This window comes from Ursus arctos, unplaced genomic scaffold (genome assembly GCF_023065955.2).
Source record: "Ursus arctos isolate Adak ecotype North America unplaced genomic scaffold, UrsArc2.0 scaffold_14, whole genome shotgun sequence".
Classification (NCBI taxonomy): Eukaryota; Metazoa; Chordata; class Mammalia; order Carnivora; family Ursidae; genus Ursus; species Ursus arctos.
Genome location: NW_026622808.1, coordinates 49,268,886 through 49,294,693, shown reverse-complemented (window position 1 = coordinate 49,294,693; position 25,808 = coordinate 49,268,886).

Below are 25,808 nucleotides of genomic sequence, written 5' to 3'. Positions count from 1 at the left end.
CTCTCCCACTCCCCTGCTTGTGTTCCCTCTCTCGCTGGCTGTCTCTCTGTCTTTAAATAAATAAATAAAATCTTTAAAAAAAAATGCAAGGTTTTTGGCTCCATACATGAGTACTTAATTATAGTCTCTGGGGGCAGGCCCCGAGAATGGAACTGATTCTTATACACAATGATTTCTGATAGTGATGAGTCAAAGAAGGTTCAGGAGCTAGAGCTACAGAATTCTGCATGGCTCTTTGGGGAGGGGGTCACTCAATGATTTGACTAGGCCATTGATTCTGAGCCAGGGATGACTGTGCTCCCCATTGGACAAGGTCTAGAGACATTTTTCTGTGTCCATCCTGGGACGGGGGAGGCGGGGGTAAGGAGTACTACTTGCATCTAGTGAGTAGAGGCTAGGGATTCTGCTAGACAGCCTGCAATGTACAGGAAGGCTCCCCAACAATCAATAATTATCCGAGCCAAAAAGATAATGGTGGTGAGGTTAATCTTGGACTAAGCTAGTTTTATACCCTGGTCCGTTCGCTTGCACAATTTCCGATCCCTGGCTCCAAATCAGAAGCCCGGCAGAGATTTACAGAGAGAGACCAAAAGGCAAACAGGCAAAGGGAACATTGCTTTAGGAGTAGTTGTACGCCTTCCAGTCTCAGCCCTGCTTTTAATTGTATGATCTTGATGATCTCACCTATTCATTCTATTCGGATCACGTTATGGACGGAATTGTGTTCCCCTCAAATATCATATGTGAATGCCCTAACCCTTAATGTGGTTATATCTGCAGATAGGACTGTAAGGAGGTAATTCAGGTTAAATGAGGTTGTAAGGGTGGCGTTCTAACCCCGTAGGACCGGTGCCTTTATAAGAAGAGGAGGAGACACCAAAAGTGTGAGCCCAGACGAAAGGCCACGTGAAGACATAGGGAGAAAGTGGCCCTCTGCAAACCAGGAGGAGAGGCCTCATCAGAAACCAACCATACCTGCACTTTGATCTCGGATTTCCAGCCTGCAGAACTGGGAGAAAATAAAAATAAGTGTCTGTTGTTTAAGCCACCTGGTCGGTGGTATTCTGTATGGCAGCCCGAGATGACAAACGTAGATTGCAAATAAACTGTGTTTATGAGGCCTAGCGTACGCTCCCCTTTCTTCTTATGGCAGCATCTTGATTTTCCTTGGGAGAGCCATCTCAACTGTTACATCACTCTTTGTTGTTCAAGTAGCGATAATCTCACCCTCTCGTTCCCAGGGCCGACCCATGAACTAGGCTTAGCTAATCAGAGCATTTGTTCTTTTGATCAGCCAATACAGAGTCTAGGATTTTTGTTGGATTCCTAGGAAAATTAGATCTTGCCTTCTGCTGCTTGAAGGTGGGAGCCTGGGATACTGCAGCTAGCTGCCAGGTGTCCTTGCAAGGCTGCCTGAGAGGAAAGCAGAACCAAGAAACAGAGAGAAAGCAAGTTCTAACGACTTGCAACCAGTTCAGTCCTGCCTCAAATTTCCTCGAATATAAAATAAAAAGGTAGATTAACTTTACAGCTTAAAAAATGATAAGCTGCCATAAATCAGATCGAAGAGCCAATTTTGCACATCTTTGATAATTATCAATAATAATCATATGCAAGGTGAGCCTCTGCCACGACTCCCCGGCCCCCCAAATGTGGACTGTGAATCAAGTTTGAGGGATAAAGTAGGGATTAGAAGGCGTCATGGGACTCTTCTGTGGGATGAAGTTTAAATGAGAAACTGGAGAAGGGTTTGTAGCATTTGTGAGGAATTCAAGTTCAAGTGGAAAGGTAAGCCAACTCTGGTCTTGTGGAAGAGGAGAGAGAGGAGAAGAAATACAACAATAAATTAGTATTTAATGTGTGCAGGCCAAGTGGCTTTGCTGCTAAGTCTTCATGTATTACACACATCCCACGACGTACCTAGTGTGGAAACAGGGTTTATCGTCCCTAGGAAAAGACAGTCATAATTCAGAGCTATTAACAAAAATAATAGGGCTGGGGCCCTGAGGAGCTTTTCTTAGAATGCCTACACATAGTCTACCTAACCTAATTTAAGCAATGTCATGAGTCAGAATAGATCCCCATCAAGTCTGTCATGCTTGTCATAACATGGCATTTGAATAGAAGACATCCCTTCCCAGGAGACATTCCTGCTACGGAACTGTGTTATTTAATGGGGTTTAAAGATTCCTTTTAAGTTGCAGGGCCTGATTGTAGGAAATTTGCACTGGAGAAAGCAACTGTTGGCTGAGCTCCTCTTAAAGGGAAAGAAGCTTTCTCCAGGCTAGGATTTGGAAGGCAGGCTCCATAGCTGTAATTAGCTAACGATGGCAAGGAAGCCTAGCAGAGCAAGGAAGAGGGGTGGAGGGGTGGGGCTTGGGTTTGAATTTGGAATGACAGACACAGTTTTTTAAAAGCTACCATCTGTGATTCTCACTTACTTCCAAAATAACCCTGTGGTTATTCATGACAATGTTTGCATTTCATGGTGTCGCCTCTCTGGATGAGGTCACTGGACCAGAGGTGGACACCTGGCCCAGTTGTGGCCTTCATAGCCTCTTGGGATTTGGAAATGAGACACAGAAGTAATCTCATCTGTCTGTGCAGGTCTTTTTTTCTTGAACTTGGAACATGTACATTTCAAGAGGCATGGGCTGATGGAGGCCTCAATTTCCATTTAGCTTGGAGGAAGGCACAGAGTTAGCTTTGAAGCCTTTGGAGGAAGCCCTAGAAAAAGCAGAAAGATCTAGAAAGAGATCCAATGCCCTTAGAACCTGCCATCTGGTTTCCAGACCCAGGGCGATTCCATCAGGTTATTGATTTCAAGACAAGTGTTAAGAGAAAAGAGTGTATTTAATTATCAAAACCACAATACAATTTCATTTCAAAAGTAGCATTACAAACTCCTTGCATTTCTGCTGGTATAAAAGTGACAGAGTCATAATGTTTCTGGAGTTATGGAAGCAGAGAATTACTGAGGTATCTTAGTCTTATCCAGCTTTAAATTCTTTCCTTCTTGCAGTCTTCACCTTTTCAAATGATAGTCACCAGCTCCGTACACATTTTTGACTTGAAATGTACAGACATTAACAAAAGTTGTACTGAAGAAAAAGGAACATTGCCAAAACGGCACAGGAAGATTCTCGGAGAAGGATATCTGCTCACAAAAAGGTAGACATGGATTGCAGATTCAAAAAGGCTGGCTGGGTATGTCACTCATGTACCCAAATCTTGCAGTTCCAAATCTTGCAGCTCCAAAATACCCACCCTCTTCTTAATGTCACGGGTGGGTCAGTCAGTATCCAAGTGATTCGTTATTCCTTTGGATATGTTTTTCAAAGTTTATTTGGCAGTTCAATAGCAAGAAAAAGTTATATATTTCACATCAGGAAAAATTTGCAAATGAAATGAAACCTCTCATTAATGAGTCTCCTTTCGAGATACTGTGTTGCCATATTTATCCCACATCATGACAGCACATCCTCGAACCTTACAGTTTGTGTGTTTCAGGTCTCCTTGCTTTCTTTACTTACCTATTGTTATCTGTCTCTTTCACCTCCCTGATTAGAAAAACCTCTTAGACGCTATTTTAGGAGAAGTGCCAGCTGGGCTTTCTGGACGAGAACACGGTTGGGGTAGAAGCGAGAAAAGTAGCTGCTAATGGTTCATGTTTGGGGGACTTCAGGTAACAAGTAACAGTTGGAACATCTGTTGCTGGACCAAATTACTTTAGCCCTGCATCCTTTACTCAGTGAGCATCACAAGGAGAATTCACCTTGTCTGTTAGAGAGGAATGGCTTAGCTTTCATAGTCTTTGGAGGTCTGGGTCTGTGTAGACAGCCAGTGAAACATCCTTACAACCAGCAACAAATGTTCCGACTGTGGCTGGGGTCAGCCTGCTAAGCATATGGAAGTGGTGCTGGCAGGTTGGCTATCACTATGCATTCCCAACCAATCAGTCCTGGGCTGGTTCCAACAACATCCCAACTGCAGCTAGACTCTCTATTTGGCTGAGAAAGCTGACTCATGAACAGGGGTAATTTTGCCCCAAGGTGAAATCCTGAAATACTTGTGGGAAAGCACATTCATCAGGAGTTTCACTGTAGGGACACTGAATTTGTTCTGGCATAAACATTAATTGGTCCAAATCCCTGGGAAGTCAAGAGAACCAAGAGCTTCAGGAACAGCTGTATCCAGGGCACCTATTGTGGTCCGTCTCTCTCCATCTTTCAGTTCTGCTTTCTTCTGTATTAGCTTTTTAGTTTCATACAGGCCTTCTCAGCATGGTGGCCCCTGACAGCTCCATGCTTATACTACACTTAAAGCCAGGAGAAACCCAAAAATTCAGGCAGAAAGAGATCTTCCCCCTTAATAGTTCCCCCTCCCCCTCTCATTGTTCTAACAATATCCGGAGATTGATTCACTCTGGTCTTGTGTAGGTAATGAAACTCCCTGACCAGACCAAGGAAGTGTTCTTTTCTGGAGTCAGGGTGTGTGTGTGTGTGTGTGTGTGTGTGTGTGTACAGTACAGGGTGTTATCAGCTCCCACTAAAACCCATAGATAAAGAGTGAGAAAAAGGGACTTCCCAAAGAGAACCAAGGTACAATTACCAGAAGAATGGGGGATGGAAGACAGGTTTACAAAACCAGCGATTGCAGATATCTACCGTAAGGGAAGCCCTACAAGGACTGCCCTTCACCCCTGAATATACAGAGATTAGTAATTATCCAGACCCGACATGAATGTTCACGTACCTTCATTCACTTTCACGAGCTACCTAAACTTGGCTGAGTTAGGTTTGAGCTGTTTTAAATTGACCAGGATGAGCCTAGATGGGAGGGGAGCCCACTTACCTTTACTGGGTACCTGCCACGTACCGAGCACTTTCACGTATGGGATTTCATTCTCTTCCTAGGATGCTCTTTCAAGGCGGGTAGAGCCCCGCTTTAGTATGGAAACCAAGAAAATAAAGGAACAAAGAAGCCTGTCCACAACCATACAGCTAGTGAGAATCTAGCTCCTGTCTTCAATCGAGCACATTCTTTTTATGTTTACATAATTCAAAAAATTAATTGATAAGCCAGAGTTCTCATGTTTGGTGGTGATGAAGGGGGTCGCTCCCAGAGCCTCAAATGTGTTGTTCTTTTTGTAGCTCTTGATAAAATTTCTCCGGTTGGGTTGCTTGTCTATCTTAGTGCTCACACTACTGTGATTAAATACCATAGACTGAGTGGCTTACACAATAGACATTTACTGCTCATAGTTCTGGAGTCTAGGACGTTCAAGATCAGTGTGACTGGGTTCTTGGTGAGGGCTTTCTTCTTGGCTTGCAGACAGTCACCTCATTGCTGTGTTCTTGCATTTGGAGATAGAGAAAGAGAGAGAGAGAGAGAGCCCTCTGCTCTGTTCTTATAAGGACACTAATCCCATCATGGGGCCTTGCTCTCATGACCCCATCTGTACTTAATTATCTCCCAAAGGCCTCATCTCTAAAAACCATCACACTGGGGGTCAGGGCTTCAACATAGGAATTTTGGGACACAAATATTCAGTCTATAACATCGTCCTAACTTCCATCCTAGCTGAACTTAACTCATAGTCATTTATTCTGTTAATCCTTTCTCCAGTTCTGCCTGCCTGCTGTATCTCTCTCCTAAACCTATCTATGCCACAATAGGTATTTCTTTTGGAAAATGAGCTGGAGTCTCTTTCTCTCTCTCTCTCACTCGTCTGATAGCAGACATCCTTTGGCAGGTATGTGAACTCAGAGACGGGAGAACTGGCTTTGTAGAGGTCACTTTCGCTTCTGTGTTCAATAATGCCCATATCTTAGAGCCAGAGGAATCACTTTTACTCTTTCACTCAGGCTTTGCCATATTTCATCCCAATACATCTTGGGATTTTTGAACCCGTAATAGTTATGAGTTGGATTCCCAATTAACTTCCCCAAATCAAAAGGAGGGGCACAGTGCCACCCCGCTCATTTTGATAAAACACTGTATTTGGCATCTACGGAGAGTAACAGCCTTAAGGTGTTAGCTGGCTGGGCTGAGTAGATTAATGACTTGCCTTGGGTTATCAGCTGAATTTTATCCACAAATAAATCCTGTCTGATCTCTTGGTACAAGCCATGAGATTATTCCATCTAGTCCAGAGGCAAGGATTTTTTGCCTTGTAATTGAGCAGCAAAAGGACTCTGACTAAAGCATGTTTTGTGTGTCTCAGGGTTTGGCTAATTTATGAGCTAGGATCATGGGAGAAAGATGGTTTGCTCACTGTCATCAGAAATTTTATAGTCAAAGAGCATACGATTAACCTACAACAGCGGTTCTCAGCCTGGGGGCCATTTTGCCACCCCCCCGCCCCCCAGCAGACATTCCGTAATGTATGGAGATATTTTTGATTGTCACAATTGAGGAGGAGAGGTACTACTGGCAGCTCATAGGCAGGAATGCTGCTAGGCACCCTACAATACTCAGGACATCCCCCACAACAAGGAACTCTCCAGCCAAAACGTTAATAGTGTTGAAGGCTGAGAAACATCAAGGTAAATCATACGTAGCCAAAGATCATACTCGGATTTCTTGTTGGATACAATATTTTCTTAATCTCAAAGAGGAAACAACTTTCTTTTTAGCAGATACTGCTGATAAGGAACTTAGTCCTTGTATTAGTGTCCAATGGCTAATGTAACAAATGACCACAAGTGAGATGGCTTGAGCAATACAAATGTATTATGTTACACTTTGGGAGGTCAGCAGTCTCACTAAGTCCCTTCTGGTAGCTCTAGGGGAGAATTAATTCCTTGCCTGTCTCATCTTCTAGAGGATGCCCTCATTCCTTGGTTTGTGGCTCTCTTCAGTCTTCAAGGTGATCCATCTCATCCCTCTGACCTCTGCTCCATCACCACATCTCCTTCTCTGACTCCATATAACACCCTGCCTCCATCTTGGAAGGATCCTTGTAATCACATTGAACTCAGCAGCTAATCCAGAAAATGTTCCCATCTCAAGACCCTTCACTTAACCATATCTGCAAAGTCCCCTTTGCTATATAAAGGTAGCATATTCACAGGTTTTGGGGATTAAGACATGGATATCTTTGGGGAAACCATTATTTTGCCTATCATGGCCTCCTTCCTCTGTTATAAGAATCTGTAGACTACCCCTGCTTTCTGAGACATCTCTGCCCCAAACTCCCATACATTACCAGAATCCTGAGACTACAGAAAAAATAAAAAGCAGTTCTAGACAAATCAAAACAACAACATCCCTAACTACACACACAAAAAGACAATTCTTCTTCTTCTTCTCCTCTTCTTTTATGGAAGCCAATGTGAGGCTTGAACTCATGACCCTGAGATCAAGACCTGAGCTGAGATCAAGAGTCGCTTAACCAGGTACCCCCCAAAAGACAATTCTTTTAAAGAAGTTTCTGGCCACTTGTTCAAGCTATGAAGCTAATTCCACGTCAGGTTGAATACAACAATGATTATAATTTCAAGAAGATGGGAGAGTTGAACCACTCTTTTGGTCTTCCATCATTTCTTCTTCTCTGTATAGAGATTTGCAGTAAATAGAGTCTTCTTTTTAAACTTTGAATCCCTAGTAGTCTTTATTCTCTCAGTCTTGCTTAATCAAAATTTCCAAGAACACAACTACTATTTTGATCCTGGTGGGTGTCAATGTTCAACTCAGTCCTTCCGGGCCTCCCAAAATGCCGACTCTGAACTCAAAACTCACCATAACAGAATTCCCTGTGGGGTTTGTATTAACTGCATCAATTTGAGTACCTACGTGCTTACCGTTGTGCTTCAGAGGACAAAAATGAGACTGGAGAAATGCGATATCCTCCCAGGGTCCAAGGAACTTAAAACGTTTTTGGCTCCACTTGAAGGGTTTGGGAACTAGAAGAACAAAATTCAAGCCAACTGAGTAAACATTTATGCAACATGCACTCTACACTGGCTTGGCATAGAATGCTGAGATATAAAGATAACTACACAAACGTTGCTCTTGAACTTAGGACCTACAAGGAATTTACCTTAGTCTTTGTCATTAGGCTGGGGTATCAAAGGTATTTTTATATTGGCAAGGCTTCAATCTGTCCCCACCTCTAAAAAAAATCTCTAAATAAATGTGACACTGTGCAAAGAAAATCAAGTCATTTCCTCCCATAACTAAGCTTTCAAATCCTACAGTTTCTCTTGGGGTCTCTTTCTAGAAAGGCAGCATGACATGGTAGAAAGCACAGCAGCTGTCAGGTACACAGACGTCAGTATGAACCCCAGTTTGATCCCTTACCAGGCAGTAGGACCTCGGACAAGTCACTTACTATGTCTCGGTTTCGGTTTCTTCCTTTTTCAAAATGGGGCTAATAAGTGTTCCAACTAAAACACTATAGGAAGGACCACAAAAAATGGTGAAAGGACTTTACACAGGAGCATAGTGGGTGGTGGAAGAGCGATGGCTACCATTCTCACTTTCCCTTTCTGCCTTTGGTCCCTGGACCCCATGCTTACGTACAGCCTTACCATGTTTAAGTCAGGTTGCACACTCATCCTTTATGGCTCCTTAACTTCCCCCAAGGGCTTGGAAAGAGCTTAATATGCAGACCAGTTACAATTGCTCCCACTCCTCGGTTCACATTTTTTCAATATCTTTAAATGTAACTCACTTGTTGCATAATTGGATGCTATAAAAGTCTGCACATTTTTTTTTTTTTATTACACAACTATCTTCTAGAAGGTGCTGACTTTACGCTTTTTAAAACCAGTTGCTAACAGAGTCATTAGTCACTTTGGAAACAATCCTTCATTTTCATGGAGCACACAGGGCTGGCCACACAGCCAACTGGGAGCTTTTACGACTCTCCATTCCATTCATCCATCTCCCATTTGGTATAATCCTGCCTGAAGAAAAAAGTGGTATTGACATTTTTAATCCATCCATCCCATGCTTCTAGAAAATTTGAACATTGACATCTTCATTTTATGATGCAATATTTTTGTGGTTTTGAATTGGTGAGCAGTTGGGAGCTTGGGATCTGGAGTCAGGGAAGATGTAATTTCAATTCCAACTCTGCTACTTACTAATTGTATGGCTTTGGGTAAGATACTTAACTTTTTGTGTCTCAGTTTACCCATCTATAGAATAGAGACTATGATAGAACCTCACCAAACCTTTTTAGACATGGTAATATAGTGCCTAATGCATACATTATTATTATTATTGCTGCCATTACTATTATTATTATTTATGATTTATTATTACCATCACACTACTATACTTCATTGATTTATGGTTGGGATAAATTTAGATGTTAAATGTAAAGTACTTAGCATAAAGTCTGGCACATAGTAAGTTCTTAGTAAAAGGCAAATATTATTTATTATATTTATTTTTATTCATGGAAGGATTTTCTAAACCATAAGTTACTTAATCATTATCCTATGTGCAATTTCCATTATGCCCATTTCAAAGACAGATAAATTGAGGTACCAAATGGTTAAAAATCTTGCTGAAAGTCATATAGTCATTAAGTGGTAAAGCTGGGATTTGAACCCAGACAATTATTAAACAGAGCTCCATTTTATTTGTTTGGTTGTAAGATTCTACTCCCTCTAAAATCTGTCACCAAAATGCCCCTCGTAGGTCATTAAAGTCATGGCCATCCTGAAAGGCCAGTTAAATTATCTAGAGCTAGGCAAGATAAATGAGATTATAAAAAAATTACTGGGCTTGGCGTGGTCCCTCCCTTTCCAGGGCAGGACACCATCCGGCTGGCCCAGAGAAGGTAGGAAGTCAACATCATTAATAAGCTGGCTCCCTCAGTGTGGAACGGCCATGAATTTGGCATCCGTGACAATAAGCGAGACGTGCTAATTCAAGCCAACTGGTTCTTCAGTAAGAATGACTAAACCTTTTCATTGTTTTGATGGCAGTTGAAACAACTTCTAATCAGCAGCTGCCTTACTTCCTTAAGAAGGAAGAAGGTCTTCAAGGGGACGTGGTTTAGGAACACTGCTTCTGATATGAAGCTGAAGGGGGAGACTACATTATAATGCCAACTGAAGCCGGGTTAGTTAGGGTGATTGGCCGAGAGAACTCAGAGGGTTCTGGGAAATCAGTGGGTTGGGTTATTCAGTGCACAAGAGAGATGCTGCTTCTCGGAGAGAACACTCCTTGGCTGAGGGCAATCTGCGGGGTGTGTAGACACGGCATTTTACAGAGCCATGGCAATGATGGATTTGATGATATTATTCTTAGTGGACACCATTTATTGAACATTTACCAAGCCTTTGGCCCTTCCCCTTCTAATTCTCACTGTATCCTCATATCAGCCATCTAAAAAAAGTAGAACTCTTTTTACCATTTCACAGATGGGGAAACTGAGACACAAAAGCTTGAATGCTCCCATGTGGCAGAGTCAGAATTCAAACCCAGGTTGGGCCGACTCCGTCACCTACTGGTCTAGTTACTCAGCCACACAGGTACTAAAGAGGGTGGAAAGAACCAGATCAGAAGAATTGTAGTTAGCTGGGACGTATAAGGGACAGCACATTGTTTTCTCATCCTTACGATGAGGAGTTTGTGTATAAAACATCCTTGGTGAGTCACTTTGTCCTTCGTAAAGATAACCTAGAGGACAAATACCATATAACTTCAATATGTTTCAAAAAAGTAAGGAAGGATTCTAATTAAGGCAGCTCATCTGATTTTCCACTATTAGAACAAACAGATTGAAGTTGGGGTAAGGAACGTAAAAACCAGATCTATAGAGGCTTTCCTAAGAAGGGTATAGATTCATTTGTGGTACTGAAAACTCTAGCATAATTGTACTTGAGGTAAACTGGATGATTTTCCATCAGCTTTCTGCTAATGGAGAGTTTGCTTCTCAAACTTTACTGTGCATGGAACCACCCACAGAACTTACGAAAAAGTAAATTGTCGGGTTCCATGCACAGAGTTCTGATTCAGGAAGTTTGCACTGGGGACACAGCAATTTGGATTCCTTCCTCCCTCCCTCCCTCCCTCCTTTCCTTCCTTCCTTCCTTCCTTCCTTCCTTCCTTCCTTCCTTCCTTCCTTCCTTCCTTTTTCTTTTTTTCCCTAAAGATTTATTTATTTGAGAGAGAGAGAGTGCATGAAGGAGGGGCAGAGGGAGTGGGAGAGGGAGAGAAAAACAGACTCCCCACTGAGCCCGGGGGAGCCTTTCCCAGGGCCCCATGACCGTGAGATCATGACCTGAGCAGAAACCAAGAGTAGGACACTCAAACGACTGAGCCGGGCGGCCCAGCAGTTTGTATTTCTAAGTTTCAAGCTAATCCTGGCTCTGCTGGTCTAGGGACCACACGCTGGAAACCACTGATCTCGAAACTGTAGTATATTTCATTTGGGAAGCTTCATTCACAGGCACATATAATATTACTAACACCCAAACGGCTGGCTCTCCTCTCTTCTGCCACCCGCAGAATTCCCTTCATCTTAGACTCTGCATTTGCCTTTAGCAATTCTTCACTGTAAAGGCGGCAGTATTTCTACAAGAGTGCAAGACTATTTCCCCATACCTCACTTTATAGGGGTGAGAAGGCAAGAGTGCCTCATTCCTGGAAACACCATCTCTTTCTCCCAAATGTTCCATGAATCTTATTGACTGTGATCTGTTCAGGTGTTCATCCTTGAGCCAATCCCTTGAGGATGGGGGTTGACGTAGGCCAAGCAGACACTCTGGAATAAAAGTGGGAGGTAGACCTCAACTGAAACACATGGCTGAAAAGGGCTGAGGGATGATCCCCCAAAGAAAAATCAGGGACCTGGATTTTTGTGGGGTGGAGTGGGGATAGATAGTGGAGAGATAAGCAACATATCTCCACAATTTTACAATAGGAGGAGATCCTTTGATGAAGCCGGTGCTGAGATCAGAGGGAGCCCTTGCCATACAGGTTATTTCAGAATACGAATTCCTTCAGGAGACAGCCCGACTCCTCTCGGAATCCTTAGCTGCACTCGTGTGGGGTTCTGCTCCATTTTCTCTTATTAAGTAGGTACCACGAGTTCAAGATAAATGTTATCTCTTCCTGCTCAGATGGCTTCGTAGCACTAAGAAAGAAAGAGATCTTATGTTCAAAAGATACCAACTTCTAGTTATAAGATAAATAAGTCTGGGGATTGTAATGCACAACATGGTGACTCTAGTTAATAATACTGTATTGTACATTTGAAAGTTACTGAGAGAGTAGATCTTGAAAGTTTTTATCCCAAGAAATAAAAAAAAAATAAAACAAAACTGTGTGGTGGTGGATGTTAATTACACTTACTTGTGGTGATCATTTCATATATATACATATCATATATATTCATATATATCAATATATCAGAATGTATCAACTCATTCTGTTGTACACCTAAAACTAACACAATATTATATTGCAATAAAAAAAGAGAGAGACCCTGAAAACTGGCAGTGTGACCAATTTTTAAGCCTGTAGAAAAATCTCCAAGTCTTTAAGTTGTAACCATTGGCTCTGATGATGACTGGGGTCTCAAGAGAACCCATTTCTCCATCCTAGGCCATTACGTAGGCAAAAGCAACCCTATCATGTAGCTCGGGAGTGTTCACAGACCTCTAATCCACCATCTAAACGATGAGGAAAAATGCTCCACTTTCAACAATGTTTTGGTAAAGGAAAGGATTGTAGTGTGTCTTTGTTCATTATGCCTGAGGTCAGCTCCTTGGGAGGGAGTCCGGGTAGAGAGAGCTTAGGTAAGGAAAGCCTTATACAAATGGCTTCTTACAGAGGGTCAGTCTCCTGTCCTTTACTTCACCCAGTCTCTACGTATCTGAAGGGCTGACCTAGACCAGTACTGGGAATTCTTGACATCGTCCCTGATCCCGTAGCACCCTACATATTGCTTGATAAAAATGAGGGCTCAAAATATTTGGCCATTTTGGCCGGACTTAAAAGCTTATTTTTCATCCATTTCTGTACATAAAGTGTTCAGTCCATCTCTTTGGCTGCTGTCGGGGTTAACGACCACCAGATCTTCGAAAATATTCTTGGGATCTCGGAATGATTGTAGAAGGGAGCAGCCCAGGGAGGGGAAAAAATAAAACAACAACAATATTCTCTCAATAGGAAGTCTTAGGACTGAGTCATTTCATTCAGATATTAAAAGTCAAGACGTCATTTTGGACCACAAACTGGTAAAATTACAAGTCAGTAAAGGAAAAGTAACAATAACAACAATAATATTTAGTATATTTCTGAGTGCTTACTAGATGCGAGACATTTTTAAAAAGCACTTTATATGTTTTAGCTCTTTCAGTGCTCATCATAACAATGTAAATACTATTACCATCACCATTTGCCAGATGGAAAAATTACGGCAAAGAGGTTAGGTTACTTGCCTAAAGTCACATGGCTAGTAAGTGGCCTATGCTGCTTTCAGTCTTAGATGGGTGATTCTCAAAGATTAGTAAGCAACAAAGCCCCCTGGGGCATTTATTAAAACACAGGTGGCTAGACCACAGGCTGAGAATGTTCACAGGTGGTGCTGATGGTGTTTTCCAAAGGCCACACTTTGAAAACCATGATCGTAGATAGATTCTGGAGTTTACATACTTCACAAATTTGGGGTGAAAAGGACATTCATTAAAGAAACTGTAGCACTTGTTGCTTGGACTTTTTCACTCCACATTCCTGGTTTAGAATCTCATTTTTATGCCCAAGTAGAAGTCATGCTTCTGTCACACCCAGGACCACAAGCGCTCACGCTGTGCACTACCTGAGACCTCTGTGTAGAGTTCCCACAGCTGGAGCGTGAGGTCGACTACCCTTCCGCTGATTGTTCATTCCCAAGGTAACCTGCTGCACCAGCTGAGTGGCCCTACGTCTGGTGGCCATCATCTAGTGATTAACTAAATACAAGTAAATACATCTGAACAAAGGAATACTGCAAAGCTGGAGAAGAATGGTGGTCCTCCTAACATCTGTTTTGTGCTTTTTACTGGCTCTAGGGCTGGTCTGGTAGAGCAATAATTTCCCAGATTGCCTTGCAGTTAGGGGCGGCCATGGGATTAAGTGGTCCCCAGATGAGATAGATAGAGCTCTCATTTTGTTTCTTTATGGGAAATTGCTTTTGTTTGATTTCTCTGTTCTGCAAGCTGGAATATAGATAGGAGAGCAACATGGCTTTGATCTTATAGACGAGGACAGTACCCAAGGGGATAACAGAACAATGAGATAGGAGGAACCTGGGTCCCTGAAAGACTACGAGGAGCAGAATTTCTCTACCAGCCTGGGCCTCACATCGCCAAACTCTTTTATGGGAAGAAAAGAGTCTTATGCTTATTTAGGTCATTGTACTTTAGGATTGTTGTCTCTTTATTAGCTTTCTCAATAACTAACAAAAATGACGTCTGACAGTATATATTATCTAAAATGACCCCCAAACTGAGTGGCGTAAAGAAACAAGTGTTTATTATCTCACCGTATCTATTGGTCAGGAATTTTGGAGCAGGTTAGCTGGATGGTTCTGACTCAGTCTCTCATGAGGTTGTAGATAAGATGTTGAACGAAAGCCTTGCTTGGATGGGAAGATCCACTTCCAAAATGACTCACTCACATTGTTTTGGAAAGTTACCTCAGTTCTTTGCCTTTCTATAGGGCTACTTGAGTGCCCTCCCAATATGGCGGTAGGCTTCCTCTCGTGTGGGTGATCCAAGAAAGAACAAGGAGGAAACCACAATGCTTTTCATGACCTAGTTTTGGAAATCATACTTCATTCTTTCTGCAGTATCCTATTTGCACACGTCAGCCCTATTTAACATGGGAGGGGATTATACCGTAGGAGGGGATCACTGGGGTAATCGTAGAAGAGTGCCACTGTATGGTATGAAACTATATCCAAGATAAACTCTTAGCTGGTAGAGAATGAAAGGTACGCACAGTACACGGCCATTGTTTTGATTTTATGGGTATACATAGTATCTGTACTCACATACACATAGGTGTCCAGGGACTCTTTGAGAGGAAACCTAACAAACTCCTAAGAGAGATGGCCTCTGGAGTGAGAGTTAGGGGACAAGCGGTGTGGAGCAGCGTGGTAATATCTTTTATGAGTTTTTGTACAGTTGGGTCTATATATTTATTTGTAGCCAATGTTAAGTGAAAACACTTTCTCATTAAAAAGCTGGAAAAAAAAGAAAACAAAGCAAACAAAAATTGTAATTCAAACTTGAGTCCAATATACAACCATCCCTAAAAAAGCAAGCTAGTGTTAGAATTTGATGTTACTCTTTTTTTCCTTCAGATTAATAACTCAATATTACTTAAACAGTAAGTTTTTTGCTATGTTAAAAGCAGTTTTCCAAAGTGATTTTTTTTTTTTTTTGCAGAGTTATTATCTTTGCTGTAATGCTCAAATATTTGGAAGGTGAAGTTGGAAGTGCTTGGAAACACTAAGTATCATCACTAGCAAATGTGTTCAGTAGGCAGAAATAACAAAGAAACATAATGAACTCCATATTTCACTTTTGGAAGAACAACTTCTTTTATGTCACCAAACGCATTTAAAATGCGCCTAATTGATACGGTTTATGTCTTGAAACAAAGCAGCCCATGTCAATAGAATTGCAAAGTTATCTGCAAACAATGACCAAACTCTGTCCCCTGGAAGGTTTTACAGAACGTTCATTTTAGATTGTGTTCTTCGAAAGGAAAAGGGAGATTTTTGAATTAACTAGAACAGTAAGTCGGCAGAAATAATAACAATCTTTTGTTTAGGACCCAAGGATTGGAATGGTGAATGGGGTCTACATATATAACTATGAAAAAGTGGAAAACTTTTTTTCCATTTGTGATCATTCACGGCCTGTGAGCCACATCAGTGAATCTCAAAGGATTTGTAGAGAGCAAACCTTCCCGTCCATGGTATGACCCGTATTCAGCCCATGCCACGTGTGACTCACCACATGAGGTAGCGTTCACATGGCCTGTTTCCTTTCAAACAAGCTAAGTTTAGTGAGTACGTGCTTGACTGTCACGGCATGGTAAAATTGCTCTGGAAGTATCGAACGCTTACTCTCTCTTTCTATATTTATTGCATCCCGGACCTAGTCAGATAGTTCACGAAAGGGGTCAATCACTGAGCAGACATTAAACAATACTGAGCTACATCACTGTTTGTGGGTACAAGGTGATTTGGGCCAGTAAAATATGGTTGGACATGTTTGTCTTGTATACACTGTGGTGGGTTGAATTGTGTTTCTTGGAAAGATATGTTCGAGTCCTAATACCAGGTGCCTGTGAATATGACCTTATTTGGAAATAGTCTTTGCAGCAGATATAGCCAAGCTAAGATGAGGTCATACTGGATGAGGGTGAGCTCGAAATCCAAGGACTTGATGTCCTTATAAAAAGAGAGTGAGCTAAAGACCAGATGAGCCACAGGGAAGAAGGCTACGTGAAGAATGAGGCAGAGACGAATTCTGTGTCCATAGGTCAAAGGACATGAAGGATCGCTGGCAAGTACCAGAGGATCGGAAGAGGCAAGGGGAACTCTCTTTCTTCAGTGCCTTCAGAGAGAGCTAGCCCTGCTGACACCTAGATTTTGGACTTCTAGCTTCCAGAACTTTAGGAGCATATGTTTCGGAGTTTTTTGATACCCAGTTTGTGCTACTTTTTAGCATAACTTTTGCAAACGAGTATAGATGCCAGCGGTGAATGTGGTGGGAAAACATTTTAATATGTTCATTAGGTTGAAAAATGCTTTTTATGGCCAAATAAGTTTAACAAGAAGAAAGTTAAACAAAGCAAAAGATTTACTCTAGAACATTTCTCAGGTCTTTGCCATAAAATCAGCAATGCCTATTGACTAAACATTGCCCGGAAGAGGTATCAAAAATGATAGGCATATTCATATATTTGATTGACACAACAACTCTATGAAGTTGGGAACTGTGGCTCTCCCCATTTTAGAGTTGATGGAACAGAGGCGCAGAATGCTAGGATGACCTACGTAACTGATGAGGAGGGGTGGAGCCAGGATTCAAAGCCTGGAAGTCTGAATCTCGAGCCTGGGCTCTTCCTGGCATGCAAGGAGCACTGGGTCTCTAAGTGGGAGTGGGACTTCAAGACTCTAAGGTCTCCCACGATGACAGCATGTTCCTTTTTTGGTGCAGAGGATTCTCAGGATGAATACTCAATGTGCAATGATGGCGGTCCTGTTCTAGTGGTGAGGTGATCTCAGGATTCAGGCACTTTAGAATCTCTGAGAAGCTAACTGAAGTGAATATCCATGGCCTCCAGTGGTGCAGATGTTTTCCAAGAGCTGAACAAATTATTTTTATATCTAAATATTCCCATTTAGAATCAACTTCTTTTTGTTCTTCCACAGTATTTGGGATTTGGACAGGGAGGCACATCTTGGTTAGTGACAAATACCGACTGACAAAAGCAAAAGAAAAAACCCACACCAGCCAATGGAAGAAGGGGCCAAATCAATGAATTGGCCATCAGCCAAAGGGAAACTGACTCAGGTGTGAAAAAATGGCACGGTTGTGGGTCATGCCACGTTGCCAAGAGGGTGAGCTCATTTAAAAAAATGAGCAACAAAAAAGGAATCAGGCAGACCCTGACACAGAACCGGGGGGATGTGGCTATTGGAAAACAGAAGGAAAGTAAGAAGTGGTCAACCGCAAGCATTTCAAAGTGCACACACTGAGCGAGGAGTGAAGTAGGGGGATGACTACAAAGGTGTAGATCACGCTACTGGCATCAAGGTATGTTTTCCCCACTCTCAGTAACAACCTTCCTTCTTATTTCGCTGGGAATGCAAGAGCAACCAGAAAATCATTTTCTCATGTTTCCGTCACCAAATCTACTACCCACCTGCGTGTGTCCCCATTTCTTTTCTTTTGCTCCTGATACATAGCATCCTCTGTCCCTACAGGTCCTGCCTACATTCGCTGGATGCCATTCCTTCTCCCCCACTCTGGGACTTTCTCCTGTAATCTTCCTCTTTCTCTCTTGTGTCATTATTTTTTCACTCTCTCTAGGAGCAAATCAGTTTACAGTCATACCAAAGTTATTTCCCTCCTTAAAGTGCTTTCCCAAAGCCCTATTTCTCCCTTCAGATAAACCCCATTTCTTGCCCTCCCCTTCATAGCAAAATTAAAAAATTCTTCGTACTCCTCTTGTCCCCCTCTTTATGCCCAGTATGTCTTGGAAACATTCCACTCAGGCTTTTTATCTGGACCACTCCACTGAATCATTCTTGTTAAATTGGCAATGACTCTGTGTTGCCAAATCAAACAATTACCTCTCTGTCCTCATCTTACTCAACCTCTCAGCACAATTGACATGGCTAATCACCTCTTCTTTACTCTTTCTTTGTTGGGTTTCCAGAGTACCCAACTCACTTGGGGTTTCTTCTGTTTCACTGCCTGCTTCTTTTCAATCTTCTTTGTTGGATTCTCTTCTTTCTGACCTCTAAATGTTCAGACTCAGTCCTTGGATCTCCTCTCCATCTATACCCACTCAGCAAGAGTTCTCATTTTGTCCCATGGCTTTAAATACCATCCCTGAGTGGTTGCCTCCCAAGTGGCTTCTCCATCCCTGACATTTCCCCTGAGCTCTAGGCTTATATATAGCATGGCTCCCTTGACATCTCCCTTTAGCTGTCTAGTAGATAAATTGCACACACCCTGTTTAAAACAGAACTCTTAATTTTCATCCCTTTTTGCCCTCCAATGTACAGGTTGGGATCTCTGGAAGGAAATGTTGAGATGAAGTTTGGTGAGCAGGTATTCAGTTGGGATCAATCTCTGTGGCTGGGAAGGTGGAAAGGGGGTGAGAAGCAAGATTGAGAAAAGAAAAAAGTTTTGTTGTGAGGCAGACCCAGCAAAGACTTGGCTTACCCCATGGAGAGTTCTGGAATACATATGACCCTTTAGGGTTGTTCCTGCTTGGGCCAGGCCTTTATACTCCCAGTTCACCAATCACTGAGTGTGGGCTGCCATCAGAAGGGTGGTCTCAGGGATGGGGCAGCTCTGTGGAGCTCAGCAGAGCATGAAAGCTCTCACTGTTGGACGTGCGTATCTCTCTGACTGGGAGTCTTCATCACTAGAACTGCAGTGGGTTACCTAACCATCTTCTGGAGCAGATCATCTCTGAGTTTTAAACAAGCAGCCCATTGTGAATGCAGGCATTTTGCTAATTGTTGAGATTTTGTCCCAAGCTACAAGTATTCTTTGCATAACTTCAGGACACTGTTTTCCCTACTCATTCTACAATGATTACGATGGTGATCTCCCCAATACCACTACCTATTTTATTTTATTTATTTTTAAAAGATTTTAGTTATTTATTTGAGAGAGGAAGACAGCGTGTGAGAGAGCGTGAGCACGAGAGGGTGGGAAAGGGCAGAGGGAGAGCCAGGAGAAGCAGGGCTCAGGGCTGGATCCCAGGACTCCAGGATCATGACTTGAGCCAAAAGCAGATGCTTAACTGACTGAGCCACCCAGGCGTTCCTACTCTATTTCATTTTAAAGAGATTTTTAAAAGGCACATGTATGACAATGAAGCTTTGCAATTGTGAGGGTCATACTTCCAGAAATACTCAATCTGTGTATAAAGACAAGCCGAAGCTAAATGTAAGAAATTAATTCAATACGGGAGTCTCTGTAAGTATCTTAAACTAGATTGGACTGAAGGACTTTAAGGCGAGGCTTTTTCTAAATTCTAGTTGGTTGTAGAAAATAATTGAGAAACTTTGTAAAGACTTGTGTGTAAGGTGATTCCCTATTTTCTGTACAATGAATTTTGAGGAAAAGACCTTGCCTTATATTCAGGCACATATGTTATTTAAGATTACATAAAAACCAGACAGATCTGTCACAGCGCTTGAAGTAAACCTTAATCTATATACGGAAGTAAATTCCTCACAGGCCCAAACAACAAAACCACTTTTCTTCAAAGCAACACATCTTGAAAAAAATCCTGCAATCCTGTTTCACCTCTATTTAATTTTCTACATAGAGCTTCTCTTGAAAACCCAGGTACCTCATGGAGTAAGTGACAGGCCCTTAATTCAAGGCACAGACTTCAGAATTCCACAACACATAGGCCCAAGAAACCAATTTCATATTTTATAATCTGATTTTAGCAAACGTGGCCTGTCCCCTTCTCTTCTGGGGTTGGTTTCCTCATCCTGGACATTCTGGTTGTCTTCTAAAGTCAAGAGATAATAATGAGAGTGCCTGTGGGGACAGGTCCCCGAAGCCCACACATAACACATGTGTTTTCCAAAGGAATTTATGGCTATTTCTGCCCCCTCATTCTGCCGCCTCACGATTTGCCAACACCTCAGTCACAGATGAATATAGAATTGAGAAATGACATGGAGAGTAGACATGTTCCCCATTAATAAGTTTTATTTTTAAAAACTTCAACAAATAAAAAACCTTTTACTCTAGTCTCTGCTTTTTAACGCTCGTTATCAAAAGAGATACTGTTGTTAGCTATGTTTCATTCCTGCTCTTTCCCCAACCGCACTCTGCCTGCTATTAGTAAAAACCTGAAGAGTAACATCACGAATAGGGCTTGGGAATATGGTTTAATTGTATCGTGCGATCTCCCTAGACGGCCTGAGGTCGTGCGGAGCACCCCATGGGCCACCACATGGCATAACTGGGGGGTCACCCCTGCACCGCCTCCTACTTTATTTCTCTCCCACAACATCGGTTGGCATAAAAAAATTTAAACCCCAGTCATTGTTACAAAACAACCGAAAGAAACCAGCTCTTATTTCTTGAATGTTGGTTTCAGGGTGCTTCATCTCAACTATCTCCTTTGGAAGTGAACATTATTAAGCCCATTCTCCAAATAAGAAAAGTGAGACTTAGAGAAGTTAAGAAACATCATAGACAAAGGTATTTAAGTGGGAGGGAGATTTGGCCTAACTGCCAGAACTTAGGCTCTTAACCTCTGCCTAGCTCCCTGTGCTCGGAGCCCAACGCATCCAGGAAACGCTCTATTCCAGTCACCTCATTTTCAGGATGGTGGAGTGACTCATTTGAAATGACACAACAGCTAACCCAGATTACAGCTTGGATCTCTTTCATTCAAATCCTATGGTCCAGGTGCAATATGGTGCTGCCTCCAACATGATTACGATTCTAGGAAATAGGGGACTCATTGCTCACACTGGTTTTGGCTCAAAGAAAACTGACTTGAAATTGTAATAGAGGTATGTAAGGGCAAGCACCTAGGAGAGAAAGTACTGACTCTTTAGTTCCAGTTACTTTTTGGCTTCTTTTTAATTCACGCCCATCATGCTAAATTGGGACCCTTCAGTGCTGCCAATATAAAGTGCTCTCACTGATGGGGTGTCTGTGTGGAGTTTTGGGTATGGCTGGGAGGAAACCAGTTCTGCTCATCTGACTTTCTAGGACTTTGTTCTAACTGCACTTAACATGCTTGTTTAGAAATTGAGACCAGGGGCGCCTGGGTGGCTCAGATGTTAAGCGTCTGCCTTCGGCTCCTGGAGTGATCCCAGGGTCCTGGGATCGAGCCCCACGTCAGGCTCCTCTGCTGGGAGCCTGCTTCTTCCTCTCCCACTCCCCCTGCTTGTGTTCCCTCTCTCGCTGGCTGTCTCTCTCTCTCTCTGTCAAATAAATAAATAAAATCTTTAAAAAAAAAAAGAAATTGAGACCAATAGATTCACTAAAATGAATTTTTGCGATATTTTGCAAGCTGCATCTTTTTAAAGGATAGTTTTTAAAGGATATATAGAACATTTTCTCCCCCGAAGTTTTATTACTTCTCTGTCCAGTATCTATCTACCTATCTATCTATAATTATATTTTTATTACTTTAGCGGCCAGATGAGAAAACAGATTCATACACGAAACCAACTGTGACAATAGAACTGCTCATAGAGTTAATAGTTGACTTTCTATGCACTCTGATTCAACTATGTTTTTGCTAGGCTTTTGCGAAAATATTTCTTTGAGCCTGATGAAGAATTTCAGAACCACTTCTGAGCTAGCTGCCAAACCTACAAATTAATCCAATTAACAAGGACAGTGACTCCATGCAGGGGTAGTAACTTCATAAAGGATGGCACAGATTTTGATCTTCAAAACTCTTCTAACAGATTTCCTGGCTAGAGTTTCAATTCGTGTTTTCCATGGTAGTAATGCATGCTATTTTTCATGGATGAAAACAAATGATTGTGTTGAAGAATAATTTGCCACCTCTTCTACTGGAGTTTGATAGAACTATTCAAAGCCATTTGATTGATGAATTATTTATAAACTACAGTACTGACGTCTGGTAGCAATGCTATTGTTAAGGCTCGGCCAGACTTTCCAATAGATCTTGGTCTTTTTTTCTCCCTGACTGTGGATCACTTGCCCATTTTAAATCGTCGAAAGTGGAAACTTGGTGGAGAGAATGATACTTTAGAACAAAAATCACCATTGGTTCAGCAGATAGCAAAGAAAATTGCCTTCTCCTCAGTCATATTTAAATCCCCAGGCACACCAAGTTTTGAGGTAAGGGAATTGGGGTAAGCACACACTTTTCTCAAAATAAAACCAAGATGGTTTATTATCAAGGGGAATGATACAATATGCTTTTATATAAGATTTAAGGTAGGTTGAAAATACAAATAAAATCCTGGGCAAACTCACACTAACCTTTCCACATTGATGGGGATCACTGTCCCCTGTCACAATTCGAACTACCTGCTAAAGTCTCACAAGGCAGCATTTCCTAACATCTTGAACTGCCCGTCATTAGGATGGGGGAAACATGGCGCTCATGGGCGTGATATGGGCATAACAGACACGGCCAATCAACACAGCCCTCTTTGCTGCTGAACCTGGCTTTGCCGAAACGTGTTTAACCTTTGCTAGTTGTCTAGGCACTGGTATCCCCTGAGAGTGCACTCCACTACTCCTACTCTATAGGAAGAGCAAACACATTTTTAAAAGATCTAAGTCTTATTTCAAATCAGTTTCACAAGTGTCGTAGGCACTGTGGAGATGATGGGAGAAGAATCAGACGTTACTCCAGCGCACAGATTAGCTCACTAGACCACCCTGTGTGTATATGTGTGTGTGTAAAAACTTTCCTATCCCATTAGAGTAAAATGCCCAGTTCATGACCTTAAAGCTGCAGGTGCTCAATGAATAACAGGAATGAAAAGGATTAGCAAGAAAGGCCATGGCCTGGTTTTTTGGTTAAAAAAAGTAGTCACTATACATTCGAATGAATTGGGTTTCCCCTCACTGTTCCCACCCTCCCTCCCTCCCCCTAATCGCATCAAGCGTACTATAATCTAAGCCATCATCATCTCCTATCTGGGATAATGAATAGCACTGTAATCTTAACTTGGGTCCATGCACAGAGCGTGTGTGTGTGGGGGTGTCCTTGAACTACGATGGGAAAAAAAATACATCCTTTTCAGTAACCTCTAAGCGAAATCGAGCATTTCCTTCAATTATGTCTATATGTAGAAAATCTACTATGCTACCAGTAGAATCTGTGACTTGTCACGAATAAAAATCATAGGAATTTTCATGTTACAGATGTTGAAAATATCTTGAAATAAGCTTTGTGTTATCATATCTTTGAAATAATGGTAGATTCACCACGAGATTCAGTTATTTAATGTCTTCATAAAGAGACATACATATTCCTCAATCACAGTTTTCCTTTAATGTTTTGCTAACTTTATTTTGCAGAACGATTTCTTTTGTAATCCTATGTATTTTACAAACATTTGAAAACATTTTTCTGGGAAGGGGTGAGATGCTGAAGGCCCACAAAAACTTTAAACCCTCCTTCTTACTGGTTTCCTTGTTTTCACTTGTAGTTGATTCTCAATGCTGCAGTCTCAGCGATTCTTGTCAAAGGTTAGCACTACTGTGTCTCTGACCTTCTTCTACCCTCCAATGGCTTCCCAATATAGGATGAAATCTAGAATCCCTGCCATGGTCTATATAGAACCCTATGTGACCTACCCACCACCTTCCCCATCTTCTCAGATCCCATCTGCTCTCTCTTGCCCTCTTGAAACACTCCACTTGAGATCTCCACCCTGACTTTCCTCTTTCCATTCCTCTGGCTGGAAATCTTGTTCTTATCCTCATGGCTCCCTCCTTACTTCTTCAGGTTTGTGTTCAAGTCTATCTCTTTACCGAAAAAAACTTCCCTAACAACTTTATTTAAAGCACCCCAACCCCACCACTCTTTTTCCTCATTCTGCCTAATTTTCCTCATTGTTTTATCACCACCAACATCTTACATACTGGTTTCTCCCCCACTGGATGCTCAAGTTTGTGTCAAAACAACAAACAAGTAAATAATGTAAGGAAAATGAACAGGTCGGGGCACCTGGTGGCTCAGTTGGTTAAGTGTCTGCCTTTAGTTCAGGTCATGATTGCAGGGTACTGGGATCAAGCCCCACACTGGGCTCCCTGCTCAATGGGGAGACTGCTTCTCCCTCTCCCTCTCCCTCTCCCCCTCACCCATCTCGTGCTTTATCTCTCTTTTTCAAATAAATAAATAAAATCTTAAAAAAAAAAAAAAAGAAAATGAAGAGGTAAGTAATGTGCTGGTGAGACAAAGCAATGGGATGCCCAAGGGCCAAGCCAAAGAGTATCCCTATTTCTCCAAAGTCTCCTTCTGTCGGGGGGATAAATCAGGTGGTCTTCATGGTTTGACAAAAGGCCAGGTAATTTTACCTTGGTCCTCAGCAAAGGGAATTCTGGGAAGTCCAAGCAAAATAAGCATGCAGCCTGGGAGAACGAGGCCTAAAATTCTTAACTGGGGGAAGCTACAAAACCTCTCCAAAATCTACTTTTCTCAGTTTTTTTTTTTTAAGATTTTATTTATTCATCTGACAGAGAGACAGCCAGCAAGAGAGGGAACACAAGAAGGGGGAGTGGGAGAGGAAGAAGCAGGCTCCCAGCGGAAGAGCCTGATGTGGGGCTCGATCCCAGAACTCTGGGATCATGCCCTGAGCAGAAGGCAGATGCCCAACGACTGAGCCACCCAGGCGCCCCCACTTTTCTCAGCTTTTAAAGAGGGATAATAACACTCCTTAATCCTCAGGGAAGTTCAAGAGTGAGATGAAATAAGGCAGGTAAGTAGCCCAGTGCCTAGCCAGTTGAGGCCAATATTCAGAGAAAGGTTAGTTGTTGCCACTGTTACTGTATAGAAATGAGTCATCTATCTACTCTGCTTAGGATTCAGATCAAGTCTTCTTCACCTGGGAGCCTAAAAATGTCTTCACGGCGGTTGTAAATACCAAACAATTTGACATGCACACACCTAGATTTCTCTAGAAAATAGAGCATGATGAACCCATTTCACCACCCTTCCCCTCACGCCATGAGAGGGGTTCAGCATCAAGGCGAAGCCATAGAGGGACTGTACGGGACGGCATGGTAAGGGATGCTCCAAGCTGCCTGCTCTTCATACCATGTGACTGTCAGTTTATTTAAAAGACTAGAAGAAAATAGTTGTGTTCATTGGGTCAAATATATTGCAGTACAGAAGATGAAATGTTCATGAACTTTAGAGAGAAAATACTATAGTTTGAAGACATTTCCTACCGTAGAGACTAGGACGTTGCCCCAATTTCCCCCAAGGTAGAGGCAGTGGTGCTTACATTTTATCGTGAATTAAAATTCTCTGCAACATGCATTAAAATGCCCTAGATTCTGATTCACTGGCTAAGCCATGAGACCCAAGGATGTGCATTTGTAATAAGCACACCAAGGAATTTTGATACA